A 26,568-nucleotide genomic window follows, 5' to 3' on the forward strand; every position below is an offset into this window, starting at 1 on the left:
GCAAGAGGAAAATAAAACAACCCAGGCTGCAAAGGGGCAGCGGGGAAGCATTAGCATTGCTTTGGCTGTCCTTTCCTGGAGGGCTCAAGCAGGATTTTGCAGATGGAGAAAGGTCCCTCTTCCAGACCCAGGTGCCCCAGACCACAGTGTGGCTAAAAACCAGCATGGCAACATCAGCCCCACAATGTGTTAAGTGGAAGTGACAGCACGGAGAGGTTGTGCCAGGATTGTTTTCCTGAAGTCCATGGGCTGGGGAGGTTCAGATGTTGCCTGAGCAGACAAGGTCAAGGCCTACACACAGAGCAATCCTTGGTGGGCACTACTGATTCTGGAATGGAGCAGGAAAGGGGAGTCCCATGTGAGGTGGGAGATGCTTTTTCATGGAAGCATGGTGTTACCTGGGTGGGATCTCACTCGTTTCAGCTGGAGAAGGAACTCATCCTGCTGGCATCCCCCTCCAAGGCCCTCAGTGTGCACAGCCCCTGCCCCTGCAGGATCTGACGTGGCCCAAATCCTTTGGAAAAGGGAAACACTGAGCACTTTCTGGCTTGGAGCAAGATTAAAAAACCCCAACAAGCAGGATTTGCTCTGTTGTGGTGACAGTGGATGTGTCAGCACAGCGAGGCTCCGGGGTGAAGGATTTCCAGCTCCGGCTGGGACAGGATCACAGTGCAGGAAAGAGGGTCCTGGAAAAGCATGTCCCTGCTGAGCAGATGTGTGTTCTCTGCATGCCTGGGAGAAGAAACTCCAGCTGACCCAAGCAAGCCAGGGAGCTGTCCCCTCCCAGGATGGAAGGAGCACGGGGCACGGCAGCAGGGGCCCGGCAGCAGCGGGGCCGCGCCGGGAGGCTGGCAGCAGCGGGCATTACTCAGAGCAGCCTTAGAACAGCCCCAGGATGAGCTCAGGAACAGCTCAGGGCCGGGTGATGCTGTCCCTGGAGCCATCACGTCATGGGAAGGCAGTGCCACTGTAAGAGCAGGTGGGAGCCCCACGCCGGCTCGCTGACACCCGTGATGGACGAGCACCGCGACTGCAGCGCGGCCTGGGCCCCGCGCCGGCAGCTCCGCTCCCTGAGTTAATGGAAATGTTACACACATGGAGCTGGCCCCTTCCCAAAGGCACTCCTGCCTCGCAGAGGGAGCCGCTCCTCGTGGCGCTCTGCGCCGGAGGGAAGAAGGAGCCAGGAGCCATTCCCAGGCGGCAGCACATGGTGAGGAGCACCTGCCTGCCCTCCTCGGTCCTCGTGCAGGCTGGGGAAGGCCGGGGCCCGAAAAGAACTGGCCACAGCCTGCATTCCAAAAAGGCTCTTTTCCGAGATGACTGTGCAAGGAGGACCCCGGGCGTCCCCATCCTGTAGGCACGAGGTGCAAAAGCAGCAGGACTCATCCCTTCCCAAGCTGTGCTGCACTGAGGTGCTGAACAAGAGGTAAAATCCTTCAACATTCAGGAGAGGGTGAGGTTGGATATCAGGAAAAGGTTCTTTCCCCAGAGGGTGCTGGGCACTGAAGAGGCTCTCCAGGGAAAGGTCACGGCCCCGAGGCTGCCAGAGCTCCAGGAACATTTGGACACTGCTCCCAGGAATGCCCAGGGTGGGATTGCTGGAGTGTCTGTGCAGAGCCAGCAGCTGGACTGGGTGATCCTGGTGGTCCTTCCCAGCTGAGGATATTCTGTGACTCCATGAACATCCCATGAATTTGAGGTAACATTTAAGACAGGAGAGGTCAGAAGACTTCTGCACTCAGAGCCCTGACAGCTCCCTGGTGCCTGTGGCTGTTTTCAAACCCTGTGCAATGCACGGGCCTTCCACCCTTTACAGAGTCCAAACCCGAGGAGGGTCTTGTTTTTATTAAAATGTTTTACATCTTTTATAACCTCCCTGCCAGCTGGACGGCTGCACTCTCAGGGCAATTATGTGCATCATCTAAACATCATCTAAAATGAAAGGACTTCATTTAATTAAGTTATTTAAATGACACGTTTGATGGAAAAAGCCAAGCAGACTTAGCAGGATATTTAATGCTCACGTTCGTTTGCATGAGTACAAAACATTATCTGAGAGCCTTGGAAATGAACGGCAAAATTTCTGGTGACTTCAGAGGCTGTGGACCAGATGTTGGCAAGGAAATGATCAGAGAGATGACACAGGAGCTGCCACCTGGAGAGAGCAGCACCGCTGCCATGATGGAGGTTTCCGAAGGAATTCTCCCTTTGGTCACTAGCCTGTGGTTTTTTCTCTCCTACAAAAATAGTCCTGCCTACAAGTTTAAACTGTTTTTTCCTCCTGCTTTTCTCCTGATTTCTTCTATGTGCAAAAGAAAGCACAAAGATGTTTCAAAAATGGAAAATACCTTCTCTTCAGCAAACCAAACCTCAAAGCACATCTGCAGCTGAAAAACAAGAAAACTGGGATTTTATACCAAACCCAAGAGGGGCAGTTCCGATTCTTTCAACTCCTTACTCCCAACTTTGAGAAGTCTAAACCTAAGTGGAGATTTTAAGTCTATTTTAGAGGCATGACAGAAAATACTTCCAATTTCATTGCCTTCTGAAATACACACACTGCAGGTGCCAGGGGCAGAGGAGGCACAAGGTGGAAGGCACAGCCTCAGGCATCACACCAAGCACCACAGCACTAAAAAAGCCCAACAAAAACCCAACCAAACAACCACAACAAAAAACCAACCCCAAACCCACCACAAAAACAAGCTCCCCCTCCACTTTGCACAGACAAGCTGCATTTAACCTTTTCAGATGGTGTTATCTCCATTCTGCTGGAACACACAGAGCTGAGACAGCTTCTCTTTCTGCACAGACAGCTATCAGTGCTGAGAGTTAAAAGCCAATTCCCAAATGCCATTTTCAATATTTTCCCTACTGAAACACGGAACAGCAAATAGAACTGGCGAAAAAAGAGAATACAGAGAACTGTCCTTGGGAAGCAGATAGGAAATGCACATCTGTCAGACTTAAATGAGGAATCACTGGGAAATTTTTAGATTTCACTGACTGCGTGAAGTGTTTTGAAACATCCTTTTCCACAGTTTCTCAGGAAGAATGAATCATGGACCTTTCATGCTTTCCTAGGATGCAACTCCAAGTTATCCCTATGAGCGAGGCAGTGACTAAACCTCTGAGTACTGGCCACGACTGCTCCCAGCATCAGGCATCCTCTGTGAAACCCCTCTCCTGCAGCCAGCCCTGTGCCCAGGCCAGGGAGCATTACAAGGAGCAGCTCCATGGCTTTTCCCTCTGCCCCTTCCAGCCCAGGAAGTGGCCAAAAATGTCAGCAAGTGAGTCACCAGCACTGGAAAGGCTCGTGCTGCCGAGCCCAGCTCTTGGCTCTTCCATGACACAACCCCTTGGGCTTTAGCCCTCGCTCTCCCTTTACACTGTGGCTCTGTAACCCCGTCCCTCTGCTCCACAGGTCTCTCATCATGTCTCACACACACTCCTGGGTCCCCAACACTTCAGGACAAAGTAGTCCCTGAGGCTGAGGGAATAAAAGCAGAGGTGCCTCTTGAAGCTGCAGGAGCTGGTCTTAAATCCTGACACTTCTTGAGACATGGAAAGCTTTGGAGGGGAAAAAGCTTTTGCTCGTCAGGAAGGTAGCAGAGAGAGTAATTCCCGGGGAATTTCCTGGCCATGGGCAGCCTACAGCTGTGGGAATAGCCTTTAAAAGAGGCAGGGAAGGCGGGCTGGGGTGCAGGAGGCAGTGAGAGCAAGTGAAATGGAGAATATTGCACACAGGTGAAAGCCACTTGGGCAGGGAAGGGAAAGGGGGCAGGCACAGTGAGCCCAGACTCCTGGGATGGAAACACCTCCAGGATTTGCCTCCACAGGGGTGCATTTTGGCACCTGATGGCTGCTGGGGTCAGACTGGGAGCACAGCTCAGTGTGAATGGCAGTGACACTGGGACTCCAGGCTCACCACCCTCCCTGTATGAAGACATTCAGATCCTCACCAGCACATCTTTCAGTAATAATAACTTTCATTACGAGGCCTATAGTGACAGGACAAGGGGGAAAGGCCTTAAAATGAAGGAGGGGAGGTTTAGATTAGAGATTAGGAAGAAATTCTTCCCTGTGAGGGTGGGGAGGGCCTGGAACAGGTTGTCCTGAGAAGTTGTGGACTCCTCACCCCTGGAATTGTTCAAGGCCAGGTTGGATGGGGCTTGGAGCAACCTGGGATAATTGAAGGTGTTATAGCAGGGGCTGTAACGAGATGAGATTTAAGGTCCTTTCCAACTCAAACCATTCTGGGATTCCATGATTATCCTTTAGCAGGATTATCCTGATTTGATTCTCAACCCCACCTCACCCCACCCACCCTCCAGGACAACAATTCCCTAACTCCAGTTGTGCAGGATTTCGCTTCAGCACTGGCAGTGCATCTGTGAGAGCTCAGCATGACGGGTGAGGCCCGTGCTTTCACACGCAGCACAGCTCGAAGCAAAGACAAAGTGCTTCCAGCGGGTTCAGGCGAGTCCAACACCATTTCCAAACCCGGAAGAATCCCAGGGAAACCTGTCCATGGCTTGGACCTGCAGTGCAGGCACTTGGGGAGGTCTGTGGGGAGGAAAAGAGCCCTGGAAAAAAATGCAAGTCTGAGAAATTTACTGAGCTTGGCTTGGTATGTGCTTGTGCATCAGAGCTGGGTAAATGAAGATCTCAGAAAAAGCTTGGTTTGGCTCAAGCCAGAACAAACTTTTTCCAAAAATGAATAAAGAAACTGAAAACCAGATCCCCAAATAGCTTCAGTCCTTTTCCTGCTGTTTCCAAAACTCCACTTCTTCTGGTGAATTAACTTTTTGGACCTCCTACAATGAAACAGCCACTTCCAAATACAAACAGAGCACGTTCAAATAAACACTCTCCTTGTGTATGTTTGAATCTTTCATCGTGCACTAAGTTTTGTGTGGCACTTATTTGTATTTGTAAACTCTGAGATAAAGGTACTCTGAGAGTTTAGTGCCATGTAACATCTCACATCCAAATAAACTGCAGCACAAATCCCACCCAGATTTACCTTTCCCCATAATTTCATACTTGAATTTCCTCCTGCCCTAAACCAACAACAACAAAGCCAATGAAGAAAGCTGAACACAAACAACCTTGTTCACTTGATTCCAGGCTGCAAAAAGCTCAAGGATTCAACCTAGAAATCCAGCCAGAAGATTCCAAAAATGGTTGTGGGATTGGCAGCAGCAAGAGATTAATCACTTTTAATGATACTTAACATTCCCACCCCAAATTAATTTAGGTCTTCACGAACCATTTGATTTCAAAATGGGTGAAGAAAACTGGCAGCAAAATGCACCACAAAAATGGGACTGCTGGGATCAGCATAACCCTGAGCGTGATCCCTGCTTCCTCACGTGCTTCAAAACACGCAGGCAGACTGATGGAACATGGTTTTGAGATGGAAAAAAATCCCCAAAATCACCAAATGGAGATGAGAGAAGGCAAAGTGTGTGTGTTTCTCTCCACACTGTAACAGACAGTGTGAGATGCACCAGGGAGGAAGCACAACAAGGCCTCCAAAGTTTTCAGTCCAGCATCCCCTGAAAACACAGACATGACCAAAAGCACCCCCAAAGTTGTATCCAGTTATCATTTTACCTCTCAGCAACAAAATAGGGAACTTGGATTTTTTGTCTGACAAGTGGCCCAAGACACAGGACACGTGCAGGACAATTTCTCACCCCCGAGGATGTGATTTCCATCATTTTCACCCCACCCAGGCTCCTACCAGATGGTGCTTAGGGAAAAACTCATGGGGTACAGGCAACAACAGCCTTCCTGAGCAAAAGGGATGCTGAATCTCCTTCTGCAATGGGCTCTCTTTCTGTTCAATAATGGAACAAGCAAGAAGAATACAGGGAAAAACAATAACCACGTTCCTTCAAAAAACTCCTCAAAGAGCTTTCTTGCGAATTGTATGTCCAGAAAATCATTTGTGTGGGCTAACTTTATCAAAACCATCCCACTTCCTATGTCAATAATGGGCCATTATCCATTTAATGATATTTCTGGCTTGTAACTTGATGTCTTGCCCATGTTTCTTTGCACTGGAATAAAATAATGTCTTGTCTGTGAGGAACCACTCAGATAATCTGAATTTTCCAGTTGTTGGCAGCTCAGAGATTGGTGTTTTTTTTCCCCCTTTCCTTCACAACTGCTTGTTGACTGGTTTAAGAACACATCCCTGCCCTCAGTTATCTCCTCTCTCCAGCAAAGCGAACTCCCAGTGAAATCCCGATATTCCACATCCCAGACAAGTCTCCATGCATTGCAGCAGGAGCCATGGGCACAGAAACCCATCCAGCCCTACACACCTGCAGGTATTTCAGAAGACTGTCAGCAAGGAATAAAACCAGGCACTTATCACGTTCCCAGAGTGGTTTGCAAACACCTTGAACTGGGCTGAATCCAGGGTCTGACCCTGTCTCAAGAGACCACTTCCTTCCTCTTGGATACACAAACCAGGAGTAACTTCCCACAGATCAGGGTTACAGTAACGTAGGACTGAACAGGAGGAGGGGAGACGTGCCCTGCTGCGTCCCTGCTCTGGGATTCCTCTTCTGACCACTTCAGCTCCAAGGTGCAGCTCCGCAGTTGTTGAGTTCTGCTGGTTTGCAGCAGCAAACAGCTTTTATTAACTGTGCTGGAACTACCTCTGCACTGATGCTGCTTTTCCTGGTGATTCCTTGGTGTCTGAGAGCTGCTGATATTGCATCTCCCCTCTCAGGCTGTTCGATATCGTGATCCATCTGATCCCTCTCAGTGCCTTTCCGTGCTTTCCCTGCTGATTGCAGTCCCTCCCATCGCCTTTGTAATTCTTCACCTCTGGGCATCAGCAGCACAGAGCCTTCCTCCGACTTCAACCAAAGCCAAATCCTTGTCCAGCTGGGTCTGCCGTCAGTTTTCTTTAATTCCACATCCTTGTTCTGCCAGGTGGGGATGAGGCAGATGCTTTGCTGTGGGGCTGCAGTTGGGCTTCACGCTCCTCTCCTTTCCTTAGGAAGCACCAAGAGCAGGGCCAGATTATAAATTTCTCCTGATTGTTTAGAATTTGGAAGAAGGAAAAATGACTCCCCCTGGAATGCTGGTTTTTCTGCCTCAGTTTACAGTTTGAGGGAGAAGGAAGGGCCCTTGTGTTGATTTTACAGCTCTCCAGATGCAGTTGCAGTGCTACATTAAGTGAAAACAGATGAACTGAATCCATTAACCTCTTTGGGACACTGTCTCCAAACATGTTGGAAGTCAACATCCTTGAAGGAGCATCTGATTCCCTGAAAGGTGAGGTTATTCCTAATGAATCTCTCCAGGGGGGCTAGAAGAGGGAGGTGGAATTTGTGCACATGCAACTGAAAATCCTGGAGATGGCTTTTGGCTGCGCTGTGCTAATAAATAAGGACTAATTTTTGAGAGCATAACTCATGCTGGTGGGAGATAAGAAAGGAATGTGAGTTCCCTCTGAGAGCAGCCTAGGAGAGAGTCATCCTCCAGGATCAGAGCAGGAATCGAGTCAACAGCAGAGGCCAGTCGCCAATAATAAATCCAACCTTGCAGAGCAGACCCCGAATCACGGATTCCCACCCGTCAGGCAGCAGGAGAGCAGGAGAAGTGCCAAACTCTCCTCATGGAGCAAGAGTTTGGTGTTTGCAACACAAACTCCATTTAAACAGCAGGCCCCTTATCTCAGATTTGAGGGGAACGCGCTCCTCCAAGGGGAGACAACAGGAGACAGCACCAGTCCTCCCAGCAGTGCTGTCTGTGGCCCTCCTGTTCAGGGAATCCTCAGGGAGAAGGGAGTCAGGTCCGAGTGGTTTCAAGCTGGAGGGTGTCCCAGGCTGCCCAACACTTCTCAACAACACTCAAGAGAAGCAAACCTGGTTCCCTCTGCTCCTGCTCTGCCTGCCCCTCATTTCCCAAGGGATGGAGGCTCAACCAGCACCTCAGGAATGACAGGTCACCTGCATCATCCTATGGATTTAAAATCCCCATCCCTGAATGTTCAGTTGTTTGGAAACCCTAGATAAATGTGCATTAACCTTCTTGCCCTGTCCTTCATGCTCTGGCTGCCTGAATTTTCCCCTCTAACTTTCACCACAGGAAGGTTTTCACCACAACTTCACAGCACTGTAAAATCATGGAGTGGTTTGGATTGGAAGGGACCCTCCTGCCATGGGCAGGGACCCTGCATGGCCAGTTTGTCCCACCTCATTCAGCTGTAACAAGGTGATGTCCCACACATGGCTAAATCCTGTCCTGACACATCCATGTTCCCAAGATTAATCCTGTAAGGAGGAATTAATTTTCAGTTGGGAATCCTGACCTAAATTCTATAACTAAAACTTGGGAAATGCTTAGTGTCTATCCTGACCCTTCAACCTGAGTTTTAAAGATCTCCTGATCCTGGGTACACACTCCAAAGGCTGCCAAATCCACAGGTATAACAAAAGCCATTGTGCAGGACATTTCCCATTCCCTGTGCTTTTCCCCAGAACTCCTATTCCTGGTCTCTGGGAGCTGTGTACACGTTTCCCTCTTCAGCTGTTCCAACATTTTTCTGGGAGCCAAGCCTTGCTGTAGCTAGCACCTTCCACTATCCCAGGTTGCTCCAAGCCCCATCCGACCCTCGAACACTTCCAGGGATGGGGCAGCCACAGCTTCTTGGGACACCCATCCCCTCACACACACCTTGGGCTCCATGGAGTGTCCTCCCAGTTTCAAACCCACCTTGTTAATTCCAATGGGGCCGTGCCAGCACGACTGAGGACCCAACACAGTCTGTTACCTGGTTTCCAGTGCCTTCAAAGTAATTCCTTCCAAAGCCCATTTTCTCTATTCACCAACCCATCATAAAAAACCTGCAAACGCCCAACATTAAAGAACTGCTGGGAACACACTGGGGTTTGTGGCGGCAGAAGTGGCAGAGACATCACCAAATAGCTATGCAAAAAGCTCTATTTTTAAACCTTCACCTTGGCTACCTATTAACTCCTTTCCTCCTGGGAAGAGGCACAGAGATTCCTCAGTTTGCAGACAGCAACAGCCCCAATTGCTGCCTTTTAACCTTTACGATTTGTTTTCATCTCCAGGAGGGAGAACTGCACCCCTGGACTCCATCTCCAGGCCCGGCTGTGTTGGTTTTGGACAGGTCCTGAGCTGTTTCATACTTGGCACTGGCAGGGATTTGTTACACCAGCTGCTCAATAACAACACACCTGTAAGCAAAGCTGGGCTGGGGGCTGCAGGGGGACCGAGAGTTGGTTTAATTATCGCAGGGTGCCACGGCGATGCCGGCATGACCTCATGGTTTATTTTAGCCGGATGATCCACACGATGAAGAGCCCATGTTTGCTCAGCTGTCTGCGCTCCCTCCAGGAGACCCGGCTGACCCAACCCCTGCTCCCAAGGTGGGCACCTGCAGGTAGGAGCTGGAGCCATTCACCCATCCTTAATGAAGTTGCATCTCTTCCCTGCTGGTGGATAATCAATTCTCCTCTTGGAAAGCTCTACTGAAAGTGGTTTGGGGTTTGGTTTGGCTTTGCAAGCTGATGAAAAGAATTTAATTCTCTCTTTTGGAAGTCTGTGCCTTCCTACAGCGAGCCAGGAAGCTACAAACCCAATGGCATCCACATAAAGACTGGGAAAACATCTTTGTGGCAAGCTGAGGGCTTGGGCAGGAAAATATGAGCCACATTTACGTAATAATTATAACTCACACTCGCACAGAACCTTTCAGCAGGGGATTAAAAAGCACTTTGCGAACATTATCGACCACAACTCTGCTATGAGGTAGGTACGATTCCTCCTTTCTCTCTCAGGCAGAGAGGTGATTTTCCAGCCTGTATTTTGAGAAGGCAGCCAGCACATTCGGGGACTTTGGTGTTGGGATGCTGAATATGAAATGACAGGAGGTCTAGTGATCCCACCAGACTCAGTGCCTGTGTTTCAGAGGTGACAGCTGGGGCTGGGATGAGCGGAATCCTCACAAACCTGCTCTAAAATTATAGAATGTCCCAAGCTGGAAGGGACCCACAGGGACCACAGAATTCCAGAATGGTTTGGGTGGGAAGGGACCTTAAAGCTCACCTTTTTCCACCTTCCACCATCCCAAGTTTCTCCAAGCCCCATCCAACCTGGCCTTGGACACTTCCAGGGATGGGGCTGCCACAGCTTCTCTGGAATCAAGTCCAAATCCTATCCCTGCACAGGACAGCCCCACAAATCCCACCACACGTCTGTTTTGAGAAAGTCAGCTACGGGGCTCATACGCCCAAAAGCAGTGGCCACTTTCACAAATAAAAACCTACAATAAAAACTGAGATTAGAGTCCAGGGGTTGTAATTACCAAAGCTTTGGAATAATTGCACTATTTCAGCATTATTAATGTGCGGTCTAGGAGAAAAATAACATGGTTTTTATCACTCTTCATGCTTTAGGGAATAACCAGATGAACCATGGAGCACAGCTCATTCCATCCTCACTAAATTCTGAGTTTGCAAGTAAGATTAATAGATTTTTTGCTCTCCCCACAAAATTTAACTACGGAATTGAAGGATACCAAACCACACTGGAGACAAGAAGAATCTGGGATCAGCTCACAATGCTGAGATCACCTCTTTCCTCTTCCCTTGCAAATAGGACATAGTCAGGACAAGGGAGAAGCCAGGAGCTGCCAACACGAGGCGCAGGAGTTGTGACAACTCTCCCAAGCCAACCCCTAGAGCCACAGCCACACCATGGCACAGGGCTGGGAAAAGTTCCATTACAGGCCCTGGAGAAGGAATGCTTCTTGGAAACCTTGAGAGGCCGTGGGAAATCTGACCTTTAGGAAAAGAGGAGAGGTGACCCTGAGCTGGCTGCGAGGGTTAACTCACAAACCCTGCTCCCAATGCAAACATGTACAGAGCTCACTGACTCTGCCCACGTTTTAGAAGGACCATAAAACGTATATTGCATTGGCAGGATAGTCAAAAGCACCCCTGGGATGTGTGCTCTGAACTGCTTAAAGAGGCTTTGCTTGAGTTGGTTTTTATTTTTCGGTTGGGTTTGGTTTGCTTTTTGCTTACCCAATCCATCTGCAGTGTTGTGAGGTATGTGCATAAGCTCTGGGAGATTAAAGAGCTTCTATCTAAGTGCTCTGCTGACATAAACAGATCACAGTGGACCAAAGGGATCAAATTCCAAAATATCAGAGGATCTGTGTCCCAGTGACTGCCAGCACAGCGCACGCTCTTGCATCCCTAAAGCTGAGCCTAAATCAAGGTGTGGACTCCCAGCTCACTGCTGCTTCCCAGTTTTGCTCAGACCACTCCAGCCTCAGTGGTTCTCCCCAGCCTCAGCCCAGCTGCTCCTCAGGCATGCAAAGAAGCCTTAAAATGTGGCTGTATCCAGAGAAGTAACTGCATAAAAGTGACACCTCATCACCACAAACATCTTCCCCGCGTGTTCCTGGTGAGTCACATTCGCTGCACTCGCAGAGCAGAAACACAAACACATGGTTTTACTCCTCGGACCAACACGGTGCCAGTGCAACTCGGGAAAAGCCCAGGAGGGTCTCCCTTAGCTCGTGTTGTCATCACAAAACAACCAGCCCCGCAGTCCACATGGCAACAAAACAGTCTGCTTCCCACACAACACCCTCTGCTCTGACAAATATCTTCTGCAGGTAGGGGAAGAGAGGCTCCAGGGTCCACAAGGGGTTTTTTAAGATGAAGAATAGACTGATGGAAGTGCTTTTCATAATGTCCAAGTGCTGGTGGCTGCAGCCATTGGGGTTGCAAAGCTCCAGGTATTCACTAAGGCCTCGATGAATTTGCAGGCTCAGGGTATCGCTGCTCTGGGCTTGGTGGTGTTACAGCATTAGGCTAAGCATGAATAATATGCAAAGAGGCCTGATTAATTGTAGGAGCAGCTTTAATTGCCATCCGAGTGGGGAAACTGAGGCACGAGCTGACAATTAGCAGACACCCAGTGCAAGTTAAGAGGAGCTGAGAGCTCGATGCACAGAAGCACCGAGTGATGTGAAGTTACAGTCCTAAAAACTACACACAGGTGATAGCAGAGGATGCAGCTGCTTCAGCTTAGGTGAAACACAAACACAAGGAGCCTCACAGTCCACATCACCTGACAAAGCCCTGTTCTCCTGCTCTGTGATGGAATTTAACGTCTAGTGCTTTCCCACATCAGAGAGTGGCTGGTTAATGGTATCAGAGACCAAACTGAGGTCCCCATCCCCTCAGAGACTTCAGAAGGGCTCTCTGGGTAAAGCACAGCAACAAAACACAGTTTTTGTAATAAAACACCTAAGCCAGCCTTAGTGAACACCCCAGAAAGCAGCCTGGCACACAGGGCCTTGGGTGAAGCTGGGAGAGCGGTAAGAGAAGCACACTCGGCTTGGGACTAGAGCAATGCAGGGGTTCTTAAACCTCTCTTTAACACAAAACCAAGGGCTGAGCCCAGACTTGCAGCAACGCAGGTATTCCAGATTGGGGCCACCTTGCAGCCGTGCCTCAGGAATTGCTTCCTGTGCTCACACTGCAGGGTCACAGCCAAGCTGGTGAGATTCCCATCCCTTGGCAGTGTCCAAGGCCAGGTTGGACAGGGCTTGGAGCAAGCTGGGATAGTGGAAGCTGCCCATGGCAGGGGGTGGAACAAGATGATCTTTAAGGTCTTTTCCAAGCCAAACCATTTCATGATTCTACAGTTCTGTGAGATACCCTCTGCTCGAGTTGAACTGAGTCACATGAGTTTAGTCATCACTAAAATGCATCCAAAGTGTCTGGTTCACTCCTAAGATGGTTTCATCTTATAGTGCCAGGAACGACAACATCCTGGAAAATGTCTTGAGAAAGAAGTTTTGCTTCAGCAAAATACTTTGGACTTGCAAAACCTGGCAAAACAAGCCCAGTTCAGCAACAAGAACGTCCCCAACTCTGCTGGAAACGAGCCTTGGAGGCTAACTAAGCACCAGCACCACAGCGTTCTGTAATAGCTTTTAACGAGTAATACCTGACCTCATGGGGTGAGAGAAAACACCCCTGGAGCCCCCAAAAGCCGGGCTGAAGGCCCCAAGCACAGTCCTGCCTTCCAGCTCCAGAGAGAGCATCACCGAAAAGCAAGTCAGAGCCAGGCCCAGGCGGTTTTTCAGGCTGGAAATGACTGTACTTGGAGCTCGGGGACTCTTCTGACCTGCGCTTCCTCACGTGTTTCTCTCCCTGAGTTTGTACCCCTCCGCTTGCCACAGAGCGTGGTCACACAGCCCCTGAGCCCAGCCCGGCCCAGCTCAGGCACTGGTGTCTATCTGCAGCCCACTCCAGCCAGAAATGGCACCCAGGGCACAGCTCTGATGAGGAAAAGCTGTTTCACAATGAAATGCAGTTACAGGACAGCTGGTGGATTCTGCCAGGGAGAGTTTCTTTTGTGCTTTTTTGATTTTTTTTTTTCCCAAAACTAAGCTAAAGTAGAAAAATGTGTGATTTTTATTGCTGGTGAAAGGTGCTGGATTTGTACTCAAAGGAAGTCCAGGATTGTGAGATGAGCTGGGGAGAACTCATTGCCTGATCTGATCTACTTTTGCAGTGTCCTGACTTTCTTCACATCCACATCACAGCAGCAAGAACCCAGAAACACCATTTTTGACGATTCTCCATTAGCTTCTGCCTGTAAATCAGAATATCTGACCTAAGAATCATCAAAATTCAAGTGTTCGTATTCCTCCCCTAAGATTTTTCAGTAGAAAAACCTCAGTTCCCTACAGGAATTTCCAAGGACTGAAAAACATTTAACCAAAATCCCTCTAGAAGGGATTAGTAACCAGCATGGTAAGCAAACCTCAGCAGGGGTTGCATCTTAATTTTCCATCTGCAGATGAGGAACATGAGGAACAACTCACCCTTGGCTTAGATTGTTTTCCCACCTCTGGTGGTGTAAGGGTTGTGGGATTATCCCAGAAGCTCTTTAAAAAAGCTGTCTGGGTTTAAACACCCACCACCCAACTAGTAAAAACACATCAGCTAATGCAGAATTTTGGAGAAATGGGAAAAAGGAAAGATATTTGTGCACTGATAGCGTAGAGAAGATGACTGAGAAGGAGGTGGGGTGAAGAAATTTTAAATCCAACTCCCCTTTAGCTAAAGCATCACTGACTTCAAACTGAGCATTGGCAACCGCAGCTCCAGCTGACAGCTCTGACTAATCCCAGAATCCTGGAATGGTTTGGGTGGGAAGGGACCTTAAAGATCATCCAATCCCACCCCTGCCATGGGCAGGGACACCTTCCACTGTCCAGGCTGCTCCAAGCCCCGTCCAACCTGGCCTTGGACACTGCCAGGGATCCAGGGGCAGCCCCAGCTGCTCTGGGCACCCTGTGCCAGGGCCTCCCCACCCTCCCAGGGAACAATTCCTGCCCAATCTCCCATCCATCCCTGCCCTCTGGCAGTGGGAAGCCATTCCCTGTGTCCTGTCCCTCCATCCCTTGTCCAAGACCATGGCATTGTACTTGCCCTTCTATCACAGAGGGAAAGAACATCTAAGCAAAGAAGAATCCTGTTCTGTGGGAAAGGAAACAAAATGGTTGTGCTGCTTTCAGCACAAATCCTGCACGTGCCCATGGCAGGGTCTCTGTGGTCCCTTGTCCAACGCCCACCGTGTCACTCGGCACACGAGCACAGGCCCGGCACAGGCATCTACGGTTTCAAAGCAAACACAAAGCTGGGCTTGCTTTACACTGTCAGACAATGCTCTCTCCATCATTTTTCTTGGCCAGGGAAGGACTCGCACGCTTGATTAATTTTGTTCAGGGGAAAGGCAGTGAATTCCAGGCCACAGAGCTGAGGGGACACGGGGATGGAAACCATCACTGCTGAGCACGCGAGCGAGTCTTCTCCAGGGAAGTCCCCAGGACTGCTGAACCCTTCTCAAGGTGCAGCTGGTCGCACCAAAGCTTTGCTGTTGCCCCACTGCTGTAAAAAACAGGGCTGGGAAAGAGTTCAGGCAGTGCTAGGATACAATCATTCCAAAGAACTCCAACCACAAAATAACTTCCCCGATCATGTACAAAAACAATCATTTTGGAAAAGCCTCCTGTGAGTACATACACTCATTTACACTCTGTTGTTATTATTTTACATGTTATTCTCCATTGGTGATGAAATCCATATGTCTGCTTTTCCCTTCGTTCTTTCTACATTACTATCTGAACCTTTGATTTATTTCCTGGCTTTCCAAATTGATTATTCAGAGCCATAGAGGAAGGAAAACATGATACTGGAGGCCCAGAGACAAAGTCATAAGCAAAAACAAAGGGGGGGGGGGGGAATAAAAAAGGCCACAGTGCCAAGTATCACACATCTGTAGCGTCTCTCAGCAGAGGTGGGGAAAAACACGGAGCTGTTCTCCGAAATGAAGCAGACAGGGATTTATTGGGAAAGCTACGGTAAACTAAACTTCTTGGGCAAGGGTTAAGAAACCGAAGACCCGATCTTATAAACACTAAAGCACATACTTAACTCGATTTTGACATCAAAGCTGCCTCACGTGAGTAAAGTCGTGCAGCATGTGTTTGCAGGGCACGAGGGGTTAGTGCTGCAGTCATAAAAGCCTGAGAAGGCTGGGACAGCAAGGCAAACAAGCAAGGATTAAAAATAACCAAAACAGAGAAAGCTGGCAAGGAACTCTTGGCAGCTAAAATAATAATAGTAAAAACCCCCCAGAAATTAAAACATTGTTAACATTCTGTGTGCGAGGGATCCTCGAGCTGTTTGTTTGCCAGACCCAACGCTGAGATGCTCTTGCTGTTGGGACCTTTGTTCTCTGTCACCCCTCTTACTGCACGTGCAAAGCCTTGCAGATGAGAAAACAGCTTTCTTTGCTTACAGCTTCTCACCCAAACAAGAGAGGCTGCAGAGCAGGATGACTGCAGGATCGGCAACATCTTCCCAGCGGGAGCTTCTCTCTATTGATGCTCTGACACTGCCTGATGTAGATAGAGCAAAATGTTAGTGATAGAATGATAAAGAAGTTTAATGAGTTCTCTACCTGTCCTATTCCTTTTGCACCGCTGGGAGAGCTCCTGAATGTTCCCACTGTGGCTGAGGACCCACATCAGCCCATTCCCAGGGACCTCAGCCTCAGGAAACACATCCACTGCAGGACAGTGCAGACCAACCTTCAATATTCCCACAGGTGCCACAACACAGCCTCTGTGAGCCACCTCACCCTTTGAGGGGCCAGTTGTTGCCACCTAGACAACCTCAGGGGAAAAAAATACCTAGTAGAAAGTTTGCTGTGGTTCAAAATTGCACTTTTTAGTGGTGGATTTCCACCTTCCTCTCCCAGGCAGAGAGGAAAAGCCTCGACCGCCAGTGCCCTTGTGCACCTCCTGCCAGCTCACAACAACAGCAACACTTGGAAACATCAAGCTCAAGCTGGAAAAACTTAGAGACAGCAAAAAAAGTGAGGAAAAAACCCACTTACCCACGACTTGCAAGTTTCCTGTGGGAAAATTAAGAATTTTTTTTTTTTGTGGAATGCTGTCAAAAGAGGGATTTTTCCCATAACTTACTTTCTTTCAAGGGAAATGCTAGAGTTGCAGCCAGGTCTATTCTAAAGCTCTTTGGTTTCCAGTATTAGGCTGGGAATATAATAAAAATAAGCTTCTTTGGAAGAATGCTGGTATTTCTAACTCCTAATAGAGCTGATTTTAGGAGCAGCACGAAGAGCGATCAGTAGTCTCTCAAAAGCTGTCAATGGGAGACAGAGCAGCACTGATTAAAAGTGTCAGGAGGAGCTTTGGAGAACAGTTCAGCTCCCGTTCCCTTCCCCAAGCTATTTCCTTTGCAATATTTCTCAGAGACAAATTATTAATTACTCTCTGTGAGAAGAGAGAGCCTTCATGGTGTGTCTGCTGTTCAACGTCCACGTCAAGCGTGGTCTGCCAGACTTTGGCTGAGGAGCTTGATCACTTCTTCAGCCACCTATTCCTCCCTTGGCTCAGCTATAAACACCTATCCCAGGCCAGATGTCCAAAAAACCCAGCTCTGATACACAAACCTGCTCTTAGGGGAAGCGGTGGGAGCTGCTCACTGTTCTGGCTGCTGGGAAGGATCCCCCTCTCGTTGTTTCTTTGCCTCCTTTCAGGTTGCTGGGAGGTCCCACCAGCTCCACGTTGGGCTGGGAGGGCTCTATGGAGCCCCCTTGGAGGCAGATGTGCAGGAGAGGCAGATCCTGCTGGCTATCACACATCAAAAATTGCTTTTTCTGGGCCCTGCTCTTCCACCAACTCATTCTGAACAAGGCAGCAAGTCCCGTTTTTAATATTTCAGGCAGTTGAGGGATAAAGCACTCACAGCTCAGATTAAAGGACAGTCCTTTCCACGGCTCCCACTGGAAGTGAGCCGCAAACCGGGAGAGTTTGACAAGAGATTCTCACTTTCTTTACTTTAAGGAGCCTCATCACTGTGTTAGGCATTTCACTGACTGGTTTAGAAGTTCCTCCCCACATTCAGTCGGGAAAATCAAAGACGACTCCTGTCAGTAAAGTTATGGAGCCTGTGCTTGCTCTGTACGAGAATAAAAGTGGGAGAAAGCAAAGCCACCACACGAAGAAGTCAGGGCTTTGTTAAAGCTGAAGCAACAATCCCACAGCACTGCATTCCAGTGGAAGCCAGGGCACTTTACTGGAGCAGCTGATACCGAGGGACTGAATCAGCACGAACTGCAAACACCGAGGAATGTGGGGTATGGCTCTCAGGGGGCCGGGGGTGGACAACGCGGTGTGCTGTGACCTTCCTAGAGAGAGTGTCCTGCACAGAACCACTCTTGCAGGGGTGGTGGCCGGCCTCCCTGGGCAGCAGGGGATGGCAGCAAGTGCAGCAACTTCTCAGCTACAAGTGATCCCAGCTCTTTGTGAAATCACCCAAGGCGAACTCGGGGAAGAGAGACAGGAGCCTCGTATGGCAATTCCACAGAGGCAGCTTTTATTGTCCAGCAGCCGCTGTGAAGGGAAGGCCAGGGAGTGGCCAGGGGCAGAAATAGGGGCTGTTTATGGGAAAGGCAGGGGGTGGGGTAGAAACCAATCAGCCAACTGGGTACAGGCATTGCCATATAGAAACAAGGCATGCTGGGGGTGGTTCACTTTGTCACCATGACCCACAGGAAGGTTGTTTATGTCTGGGGGAAGTTGTCTTGGCCTCAGACCTCTCTCCTCCAAGGGAGTGCAGAGGGCTCTTGTGCTGAGGGCTCATGGCCCTCCTCAGCGGGGCATTTGTATCCCCCGCTTCTTCCAGCAACCATTAACTTCCTTCCACTGCTCTTGAGCTGTCTGGGTTTTCAGCCTTTGGTACCACATCCCACACCCAGAATTGGCAGGAAGGTTGCAGAAGTCTGCAGCCCTTGTCTTTACAAAGCGCTGCAGAGGGATCATGTCACGGCCAGTCCCTCCCCCCACACCTCGCACTTATTATTACAAGAGAACTAAATCGCCTTGGAACCGGCAAAGTCCTTTTTTTCCTGTCTTAAGATTGTCTCCCCTTACAATCTCTAGCGTAACATTAAACCCTCTCTCCATCCAGTAACACGAGCCCCACTGGGCATCTGATCTCAGCAGCCAAGGGCTGTCCTGCCCGAGCCACGGAAGTGCCGGCAGACAGAAATCCGGGATCCAGACTGGGACAGGGAGACTACCTTGTGTTCTGATAAGACACAGCAGAGGGAAGACAGAGCCTCGGGGGGTTTCAAGAGTCACTGAAGCCTTGCAGCTGGATGAGAGAGCAAGCACAAGGCTTGGTCCCGAGCAGTTGTTGCAAGGAGAAAACAACTTCCCTTGGAGATCCCATCTGGGCCAGTAAACAGTAACCTGAGAGGGGCTGTGGTTACTGAGGGATGCCAGATAACACCCTCAGACCGTCACCAGGACCTAGACCCACCCTTCCCCAATCGCTTTCCCAGAAATTCAACCTTTTCCCAGGCTTGCGTTGTTTTTTGCAGAAAAGCTTGTTTGCTCTTGCCCTGCAGAGCGATGGTTGCAAACACACTTCTGCACCCACCCTGATGACCCCGTTCCCTCTGCTCCTTCATCAGCCACAGCCTCTCCCAGACTTCCTGAAAGAAGCCCTGCAGCATCCCTTAACTCAACAACACAGGTATGAAGCAGAGGGTGCCAGGAGCATTCAAGTTCACCAACCCTTTCCAAGGGAAAACCTGCAACTAACTGGACTCCTCATCCCTGGAGGTGTTCAAGGCCAAGTTGGATGGGGCTTAGAGCAGCCTGCTCTGGTGGAAGGTGTCCCTGCCCACGGCAGGAAGTTGGAACAAACTAATCTTTCATGACCTTTCCAACCTATTCTGTGATTTTACGATTCAATAAAGACAAGCTCGGGATAAAGAGAGGGAATCTATTTGCCCCCACCACAATGCAGAGGCATGAGCAGACACCAGTGACCTCAACTCCCAGCCCTAAGGTCTGTCCAGCCTGGGAATACCAGTGATTTTGCCTTTTCCATGGCTTCTTGCCACAAATAAAAGCGATCGTGCTTCAGGGGCTGCGCTTTCTTCCCATAGCCGAGCTGCCTGTGCACATTCCCAAACAAAGCATTACACTATGAGAAAAGAAGGCACAAGCCCTGCAAAGCCCATCCCGCTGGCTAAGACAGGAAATATCTCCCATCATCTCAGCTAATCCTCCACCAATACAATGAGAAATGATGTCCAACAGCCGCCAAAAGATTATTAAGTGAAGAACAAAAATACTGCACCGCCCATCGTGACAGAGCCAAAGGCAATAAAAGGGGAAATACAAACTGCAGCCAGTGGCTGAAGGAGGAGGGGGCCAGGAGAAGCAGCAAACAGCAGGCAATGCCTTCAGCAAAGCCCAGAGCTGGAACACGTGTGGGATCATAGAATAGAATCAGCAGTGGTTTGGTTGTGAAGGGACCTTAAAGATCATCCAGTGCCACCCCTGCCATGGGCAGGGACACCTTCCACTGGCCCAGGCTGCTCCAAGCCTCATCCAGCCTGGCCTTGGGCACTGCCAGCGATGGGGATCTGGAACCTGTAGGGAGCTTTGGGGTTCAGTCTGGACCGGGCGTAGACGGTCGGTGACGAGAGATCTCTATAGGCAGATCTTGGAACATGCGGTTTATTGCAAAGGGCGTGGGTATGGGGGCACTGCTTAGAGCTGCAGCTGGCAGCTCTGAGCAGGCCCAAGAGAGCAGGAGAGTAAGCAGGTAAGAGAGAGAGAGAGGAGTGAGAGTGAAGAAGAAGTGATGAGAAAAGGATGGAATGGAATGGTGAAGTCCTGGTTACAATACAATAAATCATCTTCTGTACTGAATATTCTAATTGTCAGTAACCAATCTAATACAAGATACAAATCCTATAGCATTTACATACAGCCTGTAAGAGTTCTTATATTACCATAGAGTGTTACATCTTAACTTCTAAAAACTACTCTTTGGACCCCTTCTGCTGAGCTAGTAGGGTCTGCTCTGACCCTTGGACCTGCCTGCAAGCAGAGGGTATTGTTCCATCAAGAGGGGATTACTTCAGTCGGCCATACCATTGTTTTCCAGTTGTTCAGTAACTAAGACTTGGTATTTCAAAAGTGGCTTTCATTTCGATGTTGCCTGTAGTTTTCATATTCCCAAAATCTTTTGTCAGGCAATCATATTTATAAGGCTTTCCTGTTTCATCTTCCCCAACAGGAACCCAGGTGGATCCAGGATGTATCAGCTCCTCAGGAAGCACCAGGATTGTTTTTGCAGTACCTCTGGCTATAACAAAAGCAAACACAGGCCAGGGGTTGAGTTTGTGGTACACCCCAAAACCTGCCTGCAGTTTACACAGAGCTTCCCAAAACAGGACACCTCGGGAGCAAGGTCCTACCTGTGCATCCAGCCACAGAAATTCTCTTTTGTTTCCCTCTTATCAGCACCTTCAGCTAACAGATGGGCTTCAGCTGCAAACAGGAGACTAGAAAAGCCATTTGCAAATGCTTTGGTGACAACATGCAGCAAGCTGATGCTGCTGAGACATCTCAACACTGGGAGATTAAGAGTTTTTGATTACCTGTGATAATCACAGAATCCCAGAATGGTTTGGGTAAGAGGTGACCTTAAAGTTCATCTCATTCCACCCCCTGCCATGGGCAGGGACACCTTCTGCTGTCCCAGGCTGCTCCAAGCCCTGTCCATCCTGGCCTTGGACACTGCCAGGGATCCTGGGGCAGCCACAGCTTCTCTGGGCACCCTGTGCCAGGGCCTCCCCACCCTCCCAGGGAACATTTTCTTCTCTATATCTAACCTAAATTTCCCCTTTTTTAGTTTGAACCCATCAGTCCCTGTCCTATTACCACATTTCCTGATGAAATAATCACACATAACCACCCCTAAATAATAATCACACATAAACCAGCACTGGCATTCCAGCTGCTTTTAGGAATAAGGTGTTTGGATGCTTGGGATGAAATTCCTGCAGTATCTCCCTACAGCTCTTCTCCCTGGTGCTCCAGAAAGTCTGTAAAATTAAACACAGCGTTTGGATGGACAGCACTGAGGGAAACTTGGCATCTGCTTCAATACCAGCTTCCAAAATGCAGCTCCCAGGTTGAATAACTTGTTTTTAAAGGCAGCATTCCTCGAGATATTTTTATGTTTTTTAACAAGTGCATTTGAGGCAAACAGATCTGCAGAGGCAGCGGAGATGAGCCTCCTCCCCTTTGATCCCTCTTGGAGGAGGTCTTCAATTTTAGTGAAAGGGTTCACATCTGCTGCTGACACAGGAAATCTTTGTTTGGGGGATTTATCAGGAAGTTATCCCCCCCCCAGAAGGTTTAAACTTGATTTATTTCTTTCCATATGACATAACCCCTCCAATTTAGTTCTTCAATTCCCATTTTCAGTTAAAAGCAGTGCTCTGAAGTTTCACATAGAAAACACCCACATTACCAAGTCCACCCTTAACCATTCAGATTTTCCATTCGACCTTCTCGACATCTTGCTCCATCCTCCCTAACAAACCTGGCTCAGCATCTGACCCCTGCCCCACCCTCACAGCCGAGGAGATTCCTTAGCTGACTGTGCCAAGTGATGCCACTTAAGAGCATCAGGACTCGAGGATCCTTGTGGGTCCCTTCCAACTCAGAATATTCTGTGAAATGAAGAGGTGCTTCAGCCCCAACCACCTGCAGAGCTCTGAAGGACAAGGAAAATGAAAAAAACGCCTTTTTTTTTTTTTTTTTTTTTCCAGCCTACATCATGCAGACACCCCAGATGCCCTCGCATACCTAAACACTCATCAGCACTTCACTAACTGCTGGTTTGCACTTCTCTGCCTCTAGGCAGCAATTCTTCCCTGGCCACCGAGCAGAGGCGGGTTCAGCTCGAGCTGGGCTCTGTCCCTTGCCAAATCCCAACAGCTGAAGCCAGGCTTAATCCCCTGGATAAACAAAGGCCTGGGAAACAAACATAATTGGGTTTAATTTGTTGTTTGCTTACATTTTTGATAAGGAGCACGGAGATGGTGGCACCCTGCAGAGCGCAGTCTCTCCTGGGTGAGCTTTTCATGGCTCTCAGTTACACACAGGGATATTCACTCATCTCCTCCCTTCAGGGAAACACTGCTCTTGTGTGCTGGAGCATCCTGCCTCATCCTGCCTCGCAACACCCCCAGGCACTCCTGCTCTTCCCAAACAGCTGGGAACACCTACGGATCAGTTTGGGGTCAGCTGAGAAATTACGGCCAGTGGAACCTGCCTGAACCCACATGAGGTGTAAACACCTCAGTCTCAGCTGACTTCCCCAGCAATCTTCACCCAGCTAGATTTGAAGGCAAACCAGCATATTCCATCCCATTCTGCAGTCAGAAGCACCTGAGGAGACCCAGGGATCAATTGTTACACAATCGTAACACAGTGAAAGCCTGGCTCTCACTTTCAGCTCCTGTTGAGTCAGGTTAGAGTTGTACGTCCCCCAAAATTTGGTTGTTTCATTACAGTTCAGCAAAAACCAGGAATGTATGATAAAGTTTGTGACTGTGGCACCGCAATTATGCTAATCATGATAATAATAGAGGACGTTCCTTCCCAGAAAGTTTGGAGTCTGGTGAAGCTGCCAGACAGGACTGGAGCAGAGGATTATCGTTATCTCTGGTTCCTGTGACTCAGAGGGGCTCACAAGAAGTCACACAGAGACTGCAGCAGTGCTGGGAAGGAGTTCAGCATCCTAATTCCCACACCCCTACCTCCCACGTGTCGTACTTCAGCAGCTCCTCTCCCTACGCCTCCCCCACCACTGGGACCATCCAGGTTTGGGGACCAAAGCTGTGTTTTAGAGGGAAGAGTCCTGCAGCTACTCACGTTATCATCACATCCTCCAGTTTCATAAATCCCCGAGACTCTTGACAACAAAGTCTGGTTTATGACAACTCCCAGCTCAAACTTCTGAATTTCTGCACGCAGGACACTGCAAATTGTTCTACAACACATCGTTAAAACCCTGTGGGGACACTGAAGTGGTTTCACCAAAGCTGAAACACCCAACACATTCCAGAAAAGGTGCTTTCCTTGAACACAACAAATCCTTGCAACAGGGCGACCTGTCCCAGCCTTTGGGTGTTACATTCCCACATTGCCAAATTTCCCACACGGGTAATGGAGGGTAGGTGGCACAGAGGGAGCACAGATCCTCCCTTACGGCATCTGCCACAGGCCCCAAACCAGCAGTGGGGCAGGGGGGCCCGATTCCCAGCTCCTCTGCCCTCCAAAGACATAAGCAGCAAACTGGAGAACGTGCAAGCCCTGATGCTCTGGGTGCTACTGGGTGATTTCATGACTTGGGTCTGCTCCGAGCTCAAATCCCACCTAACCCTGGCCTCACCTAAAAGCTGCCGTTTCTGTTAAACGGAATGATTTTCTCCTGGAAGGCTTAAGAAGAGGGTGGTTCCCCGTGAAGGCTGCTTGCTATTAAACTGTCAGAGTCATTCCAGGGTTCGAAGCACTGAGAAGAATTTGCCACTTGGGAATGGCTTTTGCTCCAAATCCTGAGGACTCCTCACCCCTTTAGCAGTTCAAAGCTCCCAGAGGAGTCATGGAGAGAGGAAAGGTGCCACCGGCACTGCTCACCTTTGTTATTCTCCATCACTCCCGAAGGGACTCGTAAATCCAGAGAGATGAATATGCACATACTGCTGACTCCAAAACCTGAGTGTGCACATAGAGAACACTTAGAGATAATCCCAGCTTCCTCCAGCTCCTCCCAGGGGCAGCTGACAGCACGTTAATGTGGAGCCCGAGGGCTTGAGAGCCCTGTTTATACTTCCCAGCACGATACTTGTCTTTTTATTTGCAATACAAAAACCACAAGAGACCCGGGCCTAGGTCAGCTCCAAACCCTCCCAGGCAGAGCTTTCCCTGGCCAGTGTTTCTTCCTCCTCTATTTATGCACCTGGTGATTTATGTGCAAACCTTATCCATGACAAATTACATCCAGGGGTTTGTTCCCCACCCAGAAGGGAGGAGGTTTCTCTCCCCTGCAGCATCCACCTCCAAAGCTAATCCCATCCTCGGGCAGCACCTCCCTGACTGGCAGCACTGACACACGTATTCCCTCTCCTATCATCCACAACCTCCGGGATTATGAAACACTTTGGGTTTGAGTGGGGTTTTTTTCCATGCCTGGCAAAATCTCACTTTATTAGGTTTGCTGTTTTGGCAGCGAACCACCAGCAACTGTTGTGTGTCTGGTTTTCTCCTGCTCACATCTACCTTTTCACAGCAGCCTCCAGACCGTGCTTCCCGAGGCAGGGAAAGGGCCACGACACAGTGCCAACAACCTGAACACACACAAGTTTACTCTTCCCCATCCTCATATGTGGTTACCCAGCAGGAAAGGCAATTCAGTTACCTGGCTGAGAATAAATCACCAGAGGTAGCCACTGCTCCCTGAGACTGACTTGTTTTCTTCTGTGTCATGGCAAGCACTTGAGTAAATACCAGGCGAAAAACTGCATATTTCAAGGATTCCATTTCAAAAGAGATCTGGAGCCATCACAAGTAACACAGGTCACAGGGGTAGAGTTTCTTTGCACTGACACATGTTTATTTGCAAGATGCTCACAGAGCAGTTCGATGGGAGTTTGGGTACTATTTATGCTGAACTTGCCCAAAGTTTTGAAGTCTGGATTGATCAAATGGGCTAAACCCAGAGGCAGCACATCTTCAATTCATGTGGGATCAGAAAAGCCAACAGAAGCATGCATGGAAGCTTCCGAATTTTTTTATTCCTGTACAGCTCACCTTTTGCAATATAAAGCTTAAATTCCCTGTATAGGTCTTCAGGAACACAGAATTGGCACACAGGCTAATTTTAAACTGCCTGAAGCAGAGAAAAGCATAATTATAGGAACCTGGGAGCCACTTCTGCTGACTGCTGAAGGTTATTGAGCTCCCATTCTGTGCTCAGTTGCTTCTCCCCCACCAAGAGTAGCAAAAAAATCTCCCACATCGTATATGGCACTTTATTTCCAGAGATTCAGAACACGGCTGTGATGAAGCAGAAGCAGCAGCAACAGAAGTGATCCAACAGCTGCTTCTCTGTGATACTTTTCCAAAACAAAGCTCATCTTTAAACAACCACCTACGTACAGAGCACTCATCCTGCTCACCACTTTGGCCAGGCACCATCACACAGCAGTTAATATTTTACTTCCCCTTTCAAGCAGGAAACACTGAGTTGTCCAGTAATAAGAGAGACCTAAACACCCACATTGTACCATTTTGCCCACTCCCTGTCTGTGGTCAAGGATTTCCTGCCTTCCACTTCCTCAACCCTTCCCAGCCTCAGCCTGGCTTAAACTCCTGCTTCAGATGTGCAATGCCAGATCTTCCACAGCTTATCCGGGCTCTTGCATCCATGTGGCAGCGATTAAAGGATGACTTCCACACGGCCTCTCTTTTACTGTCACCTCCCTGGCTCACTGCTAGACCACTGTTCCTTTGCTCCCCTTCTCACCCTTTTGTTTCCACGTTAGCAGCGTCTCTCCAAGGAGGGTCTCCAGGAGACCCCGGCTAAGTCTGGTTTTACTCCTTTATGTGGATGTGTTCTTGTGCCAGTTATGCCACAGATGTCCCTTCAGTGCCAGCCCAGATGGCCTTTTCTCACTTCCTGCCTTCATCCCATCACGATCCTGCTGTGACCCAAGAGCCCTTTCTCCAAGGGCCACGCACACGGCCCCTGTCCCACCCTAACATGTCCCAGGGGTTTCCTCTGAGAGGTTTCTGTAGAACATGGGGGAAAGGATTTAAACTGAAAGAGAAGAGGTTGAGATGGGATATTGGGAAGGAATCCTTCCCTGGGAGGGTGGGCAGGCCCTGGCACAGGGTGCCCAGAGAAGCTGTGGCTGCCCCTGGATCCCTGGCAGTGTCCAAGGCCAGGCTGGATGGGGCTTGGAGCACCCTGGGACAGTGGGAGGTGTCCCTGCCCATGGCAGGGGGTGGAACACGATGATCTTTGAGGTCCCTTCCCACCCAAACCATTCTGGGATTCTCTCATTCCTGAGTCT

At 49.3% G+C, this 26,568-nt stretch overlaps 1 long non-coding RNA gene across 1 annotated transcript; it reads right to left on the minus strand.

Annotated features, from left to right (window-relative positions):
* Nucleotides 1-1,492: 1,492 nt before the first annotated feature.
* Nucleotides 1,493-22,203, minus strand: LOC125338159. Its single transcript, XR_007208214.1, has 4 exons — nucleotides 22,193-22,203; nucleotides 10,927-10,931; nucleotides 6,590-6,594; nucleotides 1,493-1,673 (listed from the first exon to the last, which is right to left on the minus strand). It is a non-coding gene; the product is annotated as an uncharacterized LOC125338159 (long non-coding RNA).
* Between the last annotated feature and the right edge of the window lie 4,365 nt (nucleotides 22,204-26,568).

Source organism: Corvus hawaiiensis, chromosome 25, assembly GCF_020740725.1.
Source record: "Corvus hawaiiensis isolate bCorHaw1 chromosome 25, bCorHaw1.pri.cur, whole genome shotgun sequence".
Taxonomy (NCBI): Eukaryota; Metazoa; Chordata; class Aves; order Passeriformes; family Corvidae; genus Corvus; species Corvus hawaiiensis.